Source organism: Ambystoma mexicanum, chromosome 1q (assembly GCF_040938575.1).
Source record: "Ambystoma mexicanum isolate Mex_15411 chromosome 1q, UKY_AmexF1_1, whole genome shotgun sequence".
NCBI classification, from domain to species: domain Eukaryota; kingdom Metazoa; phylum Chordata; class Amphibia; order Caudata; family Ambystomatidae; genus Ambystoma; species Ambystoma mexicanum.
The window spans coordinates 942,344,231-942,357,029 of NC_090922.1; positions in this window are offsets into that span (position 1 = coordinate 942,344,231).

The window sequence follows — 12,799 nt, forward strand, 5'->3', positions numbered from 1 at the left end:
TAGTCCCAGGGGGGTTACCTAATGGGACTCCATGTACCATTCATCCATGAAGAGACCTCAGATATAGGCCCAAATCCTACACACACACAACCCATTAAACCATCAGTTGGCTCAAACCTGCTGTGGGGCCATTCCATTCTGACTGATCATACAGTGTACCTCTGTGCTCTCCCAGATGAGAGTAAATTTGGACCCATAGGTACAGATGCCACCTCTGTTTTGGGGCCTCTTCACAGTTACAGTCAGAAGTATGCATACACCAAATGCTGTATTGTGATTTCGCCATCTTGCACTTCCCATCGGGGACACACACAGCTACGTAATCCTCATCAACATTATCACTTAATTTGTGAAGGGTGGAGATTTGGAGCAGCGTAATTTGGTCTTTCGTAGATATTTGTTTTGATGGAAGGACAGGTTGCTCTCGATGACGAAGCCTGAGTATTTTACTGAATGCAAGAGTTGCAGATCAATTCCTTCTAGGCACATATTGAGCTATTGTTGGACAAATTGCTATTTTGCGGGGGCACCGAAGAGGATGAATTCAGACTTGGAGGAGTTAAGTTTGAAGTAGGCACCCAAAATCCAGGACGAATAATGGCTTCGAAATCGCTGAGATGACTGATGGCCTGTGGGTGTGTATTTGTGGGTGGCTATTGCTGGATGGAGGGTGATTCGATGATCTGCCAGAGCTTGTCTATTTTTTAAATAAAAATGTATTGATTTTGTCACCTTTCTCCTGAGTTGCTTGAACCTTGGTGTCGGGTGAGGGCTGCATATAATACTTCTAAGAGGGCTTTGCTCCTGCTAGAGGCTACCGTGATGGTGGTGGTGTAGTAAGCAGATGTATCTTTGATAATCAGAATCCTATTGTTGGCATGGAGAGATTTGAGGCTGCTAAGATCTCCAGGGTTACAGTTTTGCATCACCATTTCTGTGGAGCTCTGATTGAGGGTTTGTTGGAGGTGAGCGCAGAGGTCTACCAAGAGGTTAATGATTTGATCTGAGCGTGGCTGGTTTTTAGAGACCATGAGTGTCCACCAGTTTCATATCAGAGTTGTTGTCTAGGTAGGCTAAAGCATTTCCTGTGGCAAGGAAGTCTGCAAAGTTTGCTTCTAGCTCATTGACTGGGAAGGTTTTGAATGAGTGGTGTAGAGTGAGGGGGCATTTATCTTGACCTTTGTGGGAGAACGACAGTGGGATGTGGCTAGGTCAGATCAGTCGAGCGGGATAGGCTCTGCGCAGGTGATGAGGGGGGAGGATGTAAAGACTAGGTCTAGGACATTGCATTTGTTGTGCATGGGGAAAATAATAATTTGCTTAAGATCCATGGAACTAATGCTTGCAAATAGTGTGCTTTGATCATGGTTGTCAGCATGGGACTAGTGTATGCCAATTTGGCATAGAAGAGTACATTGGAGATGTTGTCAGTGAAAGAGTCACTCTTGTGAGGTCGTCTCTAGATGAGGGGTAAAGTGATGGATTCCTTGTGAGACAAAGGAAGCCTTAAGGTGAATCATTAAAACAAGCTTGTTCTGGAAGAGGGGATGATGGAAAATGGCAAGTCGCTCATGTAGATGATTGCCACTCCTTCCCCGAACCTTCCACACCGGTCAGCATGTTGGATGAACAAGCTGGGGGCTAGGGTGACATCAAAAACATAGGGGGTGACAGGGTAAACCATGTTTCGCTGATGAAGAGGGTGTCATGATTGTCGTACAGGAGGAATTTGGCATTCTTAGCAGCATGAGCGCTTGTTGAGCGAGCATTGAACAGCATATGAGGACTTTTATGTGGTCCATGGGTGTTGGATGGAGGCAAGTGTGATATTGATGTGGTTTGCTAGGATAGTTTGCCTGGGCTGCCCAGGGCACTGGGCCATTCGAACCTTTGTGAGGGTGGGGATGGGCTGTGGAGGAAGGAGACAAATGGTAATGCCTTATTTTGGTTTCAATAAAAACCCTTTAACTACACTTTGGAGTCTGGGTCTTTGTAAGGCCATCTGTGATAGCAGGCCGAGCACTGTTGCACATGCCAACTGTACATACTAGAGTTTCTAGAGATCTGCTCTCTTACATGGGGTTGCATTGATGGCACATGCGTGCATTCCAGGGCACCAATGGTGTTTGGGAATTTTGGGAATTGTACAAGGTTTTAAAACTGTCTTTCAATAGCATTGATTTCCTTTAGGGTTGTGAATAGGCCTATGTGTGCTGCCACATTTTGCAGTAGAGCTGTAAACTTCTGTTTGAGTATGCATGAACATGTTGACTGTGATAGCCAACAACGTGTGTGGTGTTTCATGGGAACAAAGTACATTACATGATTTAATACAGTTACAAATAATCGATCAAATCACATAGAAGAACACAGCATAAATGTGTCAAATCACATAAAATGTAATTATTGTAAGACACTTATCAAAGAACACATATACAAAACCTCACAGGTAATACAAGTAGTACATGCCACATCATATTACGGACATCTACTAACATGAATATAAATATAACGTACAGTGCTCAACAATTATTGCACCCTACCTTCATTTACATTATTCCTATGTAAAATACATTACAAACCAAAGGATTGAACCACATTGGACCATACACTACAATGCACATTCTAATGGCAAACCATTCGTAGTGGCAAGTGGTCATTTAGAGGCTGATAGAGGCAAACACAACACCATACAATCTCATTTGTTTCCCCAGCCAAGTAGACAATATCTTCCCTTTTACTAGTTCCGACGGACATAAAAGATCTAATACAAAATTAGCCATCTTCATAAGCCCTATAGAGCCTAGGGGAAACCACCATTCTTTTCATCATCAGTTGTTGGTGCCTCATCTATTGCTTCTTTAATGTTCCTCACTGGCTCTACAACAAAACAAAAATAGCAAAACATGTAATTGAAACAATTCAAATCTTTCCTGTGATGTGCCTCTTATTTGCCACCAAGTGACTCTTTCATACCTTATTCGGGGAGAGGATAATTAATTGCCTCCCAATTTGAAAAAACGGACCCCTACTGTCTTAAATTATCATAGAAATTTCCAGGACCAAAAACACAACAAAGAACTCGGGTGAACACCCTCACGTTATCTTATTGTTTAAAAATAGAACTCATGTTTCCCACAGGGATGGATAACTGTTCATCACTGTTTCCTCAGCCCCATCAGAAGACAGGACATGATAACAAAGTGCTGCGTGGAGTACTTGAAATAATCTGCCATGGATTAAAAAACTGCCATGCAGTGGCATCTACAAACAAGCAAGAAATGTGCTTAAAACCCTTTAAAATTCATTATCGGGGCCGATTCTCTAAAAGGGATTACTGAACACCCTAACGCTTACCACTTCACACTGCTTCTTCGAGCCTACAGCGTTTAGTGTTCTTGTAGAGACAAACAAGCTACTAAGACAGGCGCCCATTAGTGAGGACGCTCTCAGCCAGCTGTAAGCGTCACAAGCACGCTCTAATACCGGTAAAGAGGGTCTGCCATATTAGAGAAGAGCAAGAGATCATACTGGCAATACAATATGATGGGAACACTTCCTGACTAACAAAGGACACTACTCATTATTGCACTAAATGGATTAACTGTAATTTAAAGAAGCATCAAGCTAAATTAGTAATTGAGCGCACAAGAGCCAGTGTTACTTTTCATCAAATACCCATTATCCAATGGGGCGACACATCACACTCACAGCTGGCTATTGCACTCTCAGCCGGCTATTGACATCACGAGTGCACGCGAGTGTTGGTTAAGGAGGTCTGCTATCTTAGAGTGGCTCATAAATTGATACGAGCAATAGAATATGACAAGACCGCATCCCGAATAGTGAAGGACACTAAATGCTGCTGCACTACATGAATCAACTGTTGTTTAAGACAGCATCATGGTCGATTTAAAATGGATCGTGCAAGAGGCCCTGTTGCTTTGCATAGAATACCCATGTCTCAATGGGGTGACACACCACTTGCGAGGAAATGGGTCTGCCATTTTAGAGCAGTGATGGAAAACATGCCATCACTTAAATGTAATGGGTTCTCATCCCAAGTTCTCTAGGACATTAGTCCCTGCTGCACTAAATAGAACATAAGTCAACTATTACTTAAGAGTACACCGACTGTAATATTGTACGGGCGCACACTTTACATTGTTGCTCTACATGTCAATGTCTATTATAAAGGCACTCTCTATGTAGTGTCACATGTCAGCTGACTCGTTGGACATAATGTTAACATTATCAGCCCTTGGAGGACATGAATGCAAGTCTGATAGGCAATATGCATTAGAAAGTGGACTGGACTCTAAAGTCAATAATATCCCTGGCCCAAAAATTTATAAATTAAAAAAAGCAGAGATCGAGGTCACAAACTGCGTACAGTAGGGGCTAGCCAGACGGGAGTGCTCTGATGTACTAAGATACACATTGCAATTGGGTCCACACTTCCTGGCTGTTCAGTCCACTTAAATGGCTTTCTGTGTGGTACATCCACCATTGTTATCTCTGTGCAAGTCAGTTAGCTATACTGTGACTATCTTTGCCTGATATTTTCTCAATGGCTCACCACTTAAGGTCATCTAGTCCATGTTGTTCAGCCTGGAAATGTGAAACCAAGGGGGAAGCTAATTGCTTGGTGCAAATGTGTGATCTATACTCTATGATCCTGGTTCTTACTGGCCTGGAAGTCTTCCCTGTATGTACTTATTTACATGGACATGCCAAAACATAGATGACATTGCTGCTGTTACACGTGGTGTGCCCTCTGAGGGTCCAGACCTGATTGTTGATGTAAAGGGAAGTGCATGGGGAAGAGAATCTACAAGTGCTGCCACTACCACAGGGAAACTGTCCTACAACGGGGTCCAATCCCCACATGGAGGCTATGGTCTGAGGCTGGGATTTGGAGGTTCTGTCAGTGCAGGAGAGCCATTCTTTTAGATCCTTGCCCTTCTTGTAGGCAAAATGAGGAGGTGGCAAAGTGGGATGCTCAAGTTGTAAAATGCGCCAATTTTTGCAAATAGATTTCTTTATTTCATTATGATGGGAGTTAAACAAAATGGCACATATTAGACTGCCATCCATACATTTCTAGGGGCTTTTAGTCTGAATGGAAGATCTAATCTGATTTCTGGCTCTCTTCCACAACTGATTCAACAGTCGTGTCGAGAACCCCCTTTTAGTCAGTCGTTCTGTGATTTGTTCTGATATAATGACAAAATCATTAGCATTAGTGCAATTTCGCCTGGCTTGCAAAAATTAGGCATATGGGATATGATTGCGCATTGCCTGTGGATGAAAACTGCCATAGTGGAGGATTGTGTTTCTATCAGTTTCCTTGCAAAACAGATCTATCACCAACCAGCCCGCATCCTCTGTCACTATTAAATCAAGAAATTGAATATGGTGTGCATCAGGCTGCATGGAGAACTTTAGATTTTCATTCAAGGAATTAATCCAACCATGAAATTCATTGATCTTGGTGGTGTCCCCGATGATTTTATTGAATTTAATGACTGGCTTAATGGGTAGTGTCAATCAATGCAAAAAGTTGCTCACATTTCCCCATATACAGGTTAGCGTAATGGGGAACAAAAACTTCTCCCATTGCAGTTCCCTTGATCTTCAGATAATATGCTTCTTTAAGCCTGAAAAGGTTTTTAGTCAAAACAATTTCCAACATCTCGGTGAGCGACTCACTTGAAGCCAAACATGTTTTTTTCTCTCTTCCAGAAAGTCTTTCATGATCTGTAAAGATTCATTTGGGGGGCATTGGAATACAAAGCCTCGACGCCAAGGTTAAATAAATCTGAAGTAGAGTCAAATGTTAACCCTTCTACCTGATTTATGACATGTGTGGTGTCTCCTAAATACATGAGAGACTGCATTGCTAGTGGTTTAAGAAAGAAATCAATGAATTGCCCAATCAGTTCTAGGATCAACCCACAAAGGGACACTATGAGGCACCCTGGTGGATACAGGGGATCCTTATGTATTTTATGCAGTACATAAAATAAAGGGATTCACAACTTCATGGGGTTAAGGAAACCATATTCTTTCTCACAAAAGCATCCCTTATTTACTGCTGCCTGTGTTAGCTGTTCAGTCTCTCTCTGTATGGCGTTAGTAGGGTCACCTCTCAATTTCAGATAAACTTCAGCATTATTCAATTGTCTCATGAGCTTGTCGTTGTATTTCTCTTCATCCCATACCATGATGCTGCCACCTTTATCAGCTTTCTTAGTAACCAGGAATTCATGACAGGCCATGCACCATGACAATAGTTTGATGGAAGAAGATTGTTTAAAAAAATTAAGTGCTGTTACCAGCTTCAGAAGGGATAGAATGTCAGTGCCTATGATTATTTGGATTTCAAGGTCCCCCTCAAAGAGCTAGAATATGTAGAAGATAGTGGGCTGGGCCATTTGATACAATCTCAGGATCTGTGACTCTGTTAGACACCATGGGGACAGTCAGACCCTTAGTTTGTGTTACATGAGTGCATCATTTCACCTGCCCTCATATAGTAGATACAGATCTCAGAGATGCAGAGCCTGGCCCCACAAGGCTGACAGGTGCTGTATGCCATGAGTGAGGTATAGGTAGGTTTCCTGTCCTGGGGAATCTATTGGGTGTGCCTGTGTTCCATTTTACAGCAGCTGGCACTCATGTTTGCCTCCTTTGTGGTGGAGGTCACTTTTGGTGATGTTTTATGTGTCATTTTTGGAGGTATGAGTAGTCAGGATTGTGTCATATTTATCGTATGCATTGCGCTAGGTTATCCACTTCCAGTATTTTCCAGATCCGGTAACCCTTTGGTTCCACAGTGGTTAGGCCTCACCACATCAATCATTGTTTTTCCAGAGGCGGGGGGAGTGTTTTAAACCTCATTGTGATAGCAACATTTTTACAATATAAAAAAAATATTATTAGGTATCATTAAGGTCTCATTAAGGTCTTGTATTTTAATATTTGAATGGATTTGATCTAGGTAAACCCACAATCAATTTTAATGATAAGACCTAACTAGAGAGACAATGATGAACATGCAGAGAGGGATAAACGAACATGCCCAGAAGGTGGGCAAGGGAGGGAGGATGAGCCGGAGAACTATAGGTAAACATCTGCACAACTATCAATTATAAGTTACATTCGATACACATGTAATAAACAAATGCCATTTCATTTCACGTTTACGCAACATATAAGAGGAGGAGGCATTACATCTTTCCAACCTGTGAATGTTACATATGGAGCTCCACCATTTATTATAATGAAAGTGATTAAGATTCTTCCAATTGGATGTTATGGTTTGAATGGCAACCAGGATAAGAAGATCAAATAAATAGCATGCATTATTTTCCAATACATTGTGCAGTAGTGCACTGCCTATTAAAAAATGTTTAAAACCAAAGTCTTGTTGTATGTAAAAAATTGACTTAATATTATTCCACACACTTTCCCAAAATGGTTTGACATGTTCACAGTCTATAAACATATGCCTGAAGGACCCTTGAGCATGTAGACAACTCCAGCATCTATCATTTTGTGCAAAGTTATATTTAAAGGAGTGATAAAAAACTCTGTGATGGAAAAAATATAAGGTTTGAAGTAAGCTGGCAAACATGGTAACCTTGGAGCTATTGTTCCATACTGGAGGCCATACTAATTATTTATCCAATAGAGAGCATTCTTGCTGCCATGCAATTTGCGACTTCCACCTGGATTCTAAAGAGGATTCATCCAAAAGGACTTTATAAAACATGGAAGCACTGAAATTGAAATTATGCATATGTTGCTGTCTCTCAATATTGGGAGAATAAGAAATGTGGATTAATGAGTCATAGTTTTCCATTACTGCATTGATAATAGTGATATATTGGTGCATAAAGGAAGTCAGGATATCAAATATCCTAGCAAATTGGTTAAAAATTACTGGAGCTCCCTGTAAAAATAACTGGTTAACATATTTAATGCCCTTAGAATGCCATGGTTTCCAGAAAATTGATCTTCTGTTCGATCGTATTACTGTATTGAACCAAATATATTGTGAGATGAATTGAGATGGTTTTACAATGGAGGGGAATAAATAAGTTCTAAGATACTGGGCAGATAGGCATGTATTCTTGATAAATCTACTTTTTCACTTGATGATATGGCAATCAGCAAGGGTTAGAGGAGAAACCATAATTCTCAGGGTCAAACCACATATGCGCCTGTCTCAAAACGAAGGCCAGATGGCATTTACTAAAATCTGTAAGACCAACTCCACCATGAGCATGGCGATTTTTGAGTTTGCCTAGAGATATCCTAGGTTGCTTTTTCCCCCCCTTAGGAATTTGACCAAACATGAGTCTATGGCTTCAAAAAATTAATTAGGTACGGGAATTGGTAACATGTGGAGAAGATCTAAAAATATTGGGGAGATCATCATTTTAATAGATCGTAAGCGACCGCACCAGGATAAGTAAGGAGGGGACCATGAATCTGTAAACTCCTTAACTCTTGAAAGCAGGACAGTAGTATTATGTTTGATAATGTTTTTAATAGATGAGGATATGCAGAAGCCCAGATACTTTATACCTTTTGGACACAATATCATACCAAAGGTTTCGAATGAAGGTACAGTGTATATATAGAGGTAAAATTTCATATTTATTAGCGTTTAATTCATAACCAGATGCTAGGGAGAAATGTGCAATGATGTTTAGGAGATAGTGCACGCTAGTGTCAGGATTCTTCAAAACTAATAATACATCATCAGCATATGTTGCTATTTTAACTTGTAAATCACCTGCATTAATACCTTGTATATTGTTATCTTGTCTAATTGCCTCTAGAAAGGGTTCCATCGACAGGATGAAAAAAAGTGGGGAAAGTGGGCAGCCTTGACGTGTACCTTTATGTAAAGGAAATTGCGAGGACATTTGTCCATTAATAAAAACAGCTGTTTTACGATTTGAGTATAACACTTTACTCACACAGAGAAAAGGAGTGCCTATGCCATGCCATTTAAGAGCTTCAAACAAATAGGTCCACTCAACACTGTCAAATGCTTTTTCCGCATCTAGGGCGACAGCAGCACAGGGATCTCTGATGTTATAAATAATGTCTAGTATGTTCAGAAATAACCGTATCTTAGACAAGGAAAATCTACCTTTACCATATCTTACCTGATCATTTTTAAGTGAGACAGTTAAAAAAGGAAGGAATCTGTTTTCCAAGATCTTGGTAAAGATCTTACAATCAGTATTTATAAGGGAGATTGGTCTTTTTTTTAATTAAGTTCAGGATTTTTGTCAGGCTTGGGGAAAACAATTAAAATGACTTTGGGTATGCGGAGTGAGGGACTTGCTGAAGAAAGTCATGACTGTGACAACTATTGGGTTGTGATTCCAAAGAATATAGATTTTGAGAAAAGGATTTCTTTATCAGAGAGTTTCCTATTCCCTGTCTGATCTTTAATAACAGCAACCCAAGCTTTTTCTAGATTAAGTTTAAGATATGATGCAAGTGATTTGCTAGTCTTATTTGAGAATTGGTATATTTTAGCCTTATATTTTAAAATATTAGCACAGAAATATTTTGAGGGGATTTTATTATATTGGAATCTTAGTTTAATAATATCATTGAGGGTAGATGAAGCATTAGTGCGTACATATTGAGATTCAAGATATTTTCATTGTTTCAAAATCTTCTCAGATTCTTGTTTTAATTTTCCTTTTTGTTGGCTACAAAAGAGAGGATATTCCTTCTAAGTACTACCTTCTAATTATTAACAATAGATGTATCGTGGGCCTTATTTTCAGAGAAAAAGCGATTGTGTTGCTTAGTGATAAAGGGCAAGGAGGATTCATCTTTTAAAAGGGCTGTGTTAAGTCACCAGCTATTTGACTTTTGATTATTTTCTGCAGTTGCGAGTTGTACGTGGACAGGAATGTGATCTGATAATGCTAGGCACTCAATCTGTGAGATAAGAAGTCCATTAGACGTGGATATGGAAAGCAATACATAGTCTAGTCTATAAAATGAGTCATGCACATTAGAATGCAAGGTGAACTCTGAATCAGATGGGTTGGTGATACGCCAAATGTCAATGAGGCCTAGTTCTGATACAAAATTTAGAACGTGTTTATGGGATTAGTGCTTTTGAACTGTACACCAGATCTCTTATCAAGGAAGGGATCTATAATATTGTTACAATCCCCACATACAATTAAATTCAGCGGATTGGAGTTAATGATATAGTTTCTTAATTTTATCCAAAACGTGAGTCAGGAGAAGTAGGGCCATAGACATTGAGAATAGACTATTCAGTGGATTCAATGAGAATCCTAACCAGCACCCACCTTCCCATATAATCTGAGTCAGTGTCCAGAACCTTGCACTTGAGAGCTTTGTTAATAAATGTAATTATCTCATTTGTTTTACCATACGCCACACTAGAGACAACTTGTCCTACCCAAAGACGCTTAAGTTTGGCAGCTTCAACCTGTGACAAGTTAGTTTCTTGAATACATGCAATCGAAGGCTCAGTCCTTTTAAGGTGGAATAACACTTTTTGTCTTTTGATAGGGTTATGTCACCCTTTAACATGCCAAGATGTTACATTAAGTGTCATGTTTTAGGTTGAGAAAGGCATAAAAACAGATAATTCAAACTTTAAATATATTTATGCAATGAAAAGGTTACATATGCTGTTATCATAGAACTATGGGTTTCCCTGCACAGTAATAACATAGAAGGAAAGACACAAAAGGAAGAGGGAAGGACACACAAAGTCAACATGAGCATCTTCAATAAGCGATAATAGAGAGAAATAACGGAAACATTGTGGCTTACAGGAAACAGCCACTCCAATACATGTTGACGGCATTATAACAAGGATGGAGAGATGATTGAAGGAAGGCGCACACCACACCCCACTCCAGCCAGGAGTCTTAGTAATGTAAAATCATTTAATCATTTAATCTGAAGAGACTTATTTAAGTGTTTGGGCTTGATGTGTCCATATCCTCCATTTTATGAATTTGAATAAAACGTCTTAATTCCACTGGATTTTCAAAGGTAGAGGTATGACCTTTCAATGTGACCTTGAGGGTAGCTGGATGTGTAATGCCATATCTTGCATTTAATTGCCTCAAAACAGTAGCTGTTGCGTTAGATATATCCTGGGAGATATATATATATATATATATATATATATATATATATATATATATATATATATATATATATATTCCTGTCTTCCCAAACAAGTTGTTTCATTTGTTTTGCCTTATTCATTATAAGCAGGACATGCGTGTAGTCAAGAAGAGGAAAGATAAAAGTTCTAGAAGAAACATTAGAGTTACGTCTTGAATCGATTGGGCCAACCCGATGGGCCCTCTGGATGTTAAGTTCTATGGACCCTGGAGTACTATTAGGCAAATTAAAAGCCTACATTGAAAGCAGCAACTGCCCTTTGGGTATTACTAATTATAATCCTTGGTAAGAGGGAAAACCAACATTTTATATTAGAAATAATGGCTGAAATCCTTCAGAGGTGGTGAATTTTGTTGAAGAAGGAAAATTCCATCTGTATGAAAATGTATTTACTGCGAAAGCAACAGTACCTTTTTAAATAAGAGTATTCTTTATGAATATGGAGCCATGTCGTGAAGAAATGGTGCTTCCTTAGAACAACCGCACCTCGTGTTGCAGTGTGGCAGTTCAGCCGACTGGAAACATCGATGTTTCACCTGATGGGATCTCGGCGTCTGAGGCCTTCCAGCGAACGCCACCAAATGAATGAGGAAGTGGCTGAAAGTCTCCCAAAGTATCACCATGGAGGCCCAGGGATGAAGTAAAGAGGATTTATATGATAATGGATGTTATATTTATGCTGGACCGGGAGCGCAACAATTATGCAGCCATTCCTCACAGCGCTTAGACATGCCCCCCCAGCATTAGTATTTTTTAGCAGCATTTAGAAGTATGATTCTCAGCTATTACATTTAATGTACATTGCTTTACTGAGGCAGAAAAGGAAACATCTCCTTATCCCAATCAAGTGCCTTCATATATACGTTGCTCTCCAGAGATCTTTGAGCATCCTGCCTGCAGAACCATTTAGGTGCGTAATAATGGCATCTGATATTTACAACGATATGAAGGTACTGGCACTCACTGTGATTCAGGGGGGTTTACTGCTTGTGCTAGGTAACCTTTTACCTGTAGTCTTGTTGCCAGAAAAAAGCTTCTGAGCACGTGTGGATGGCTGGTTAGACAGAGGGATACCCAGATTCCCATTAAAAACAGGACATTTTACACACAAAAGCTGCATTCTGTATCAGATATTGATTACAAGCCGGTGCCCTTACCACACAGTTCCCTTTCTTGTGCATCTTAGAAGCTCAGAGGAGACTCTTTTAAGCCTCATGCCACTTTGCATTTTGTTACAATTAAATGAGGCATTTTGTTTGAAGTTATCGTTCTAGTTGAAAGCATAAAGTAGACTACAAAAGCTCCAACTTAGACCTGCTCCATGGAAGCGTGCTAAATAAAATGCTCTGATAGAATTACATTGTAGGGGCACTTTCCTCAGGCCTATGTGCACATAGTGTGGGCCCACTTGATTAAGACATTCTGGCACACCACTGACCGAGTTTCCTTTTTAGTGGAGGCATAATAGTGACATCCATGCATACTAGCAGACTGTTCCATTTGCTCTGCTTTGCACCGGTCTTCTTGAATTATAGGACAATTAATTCTGTGCATGCTGATGCAAGAAGGCACACACCCTTCA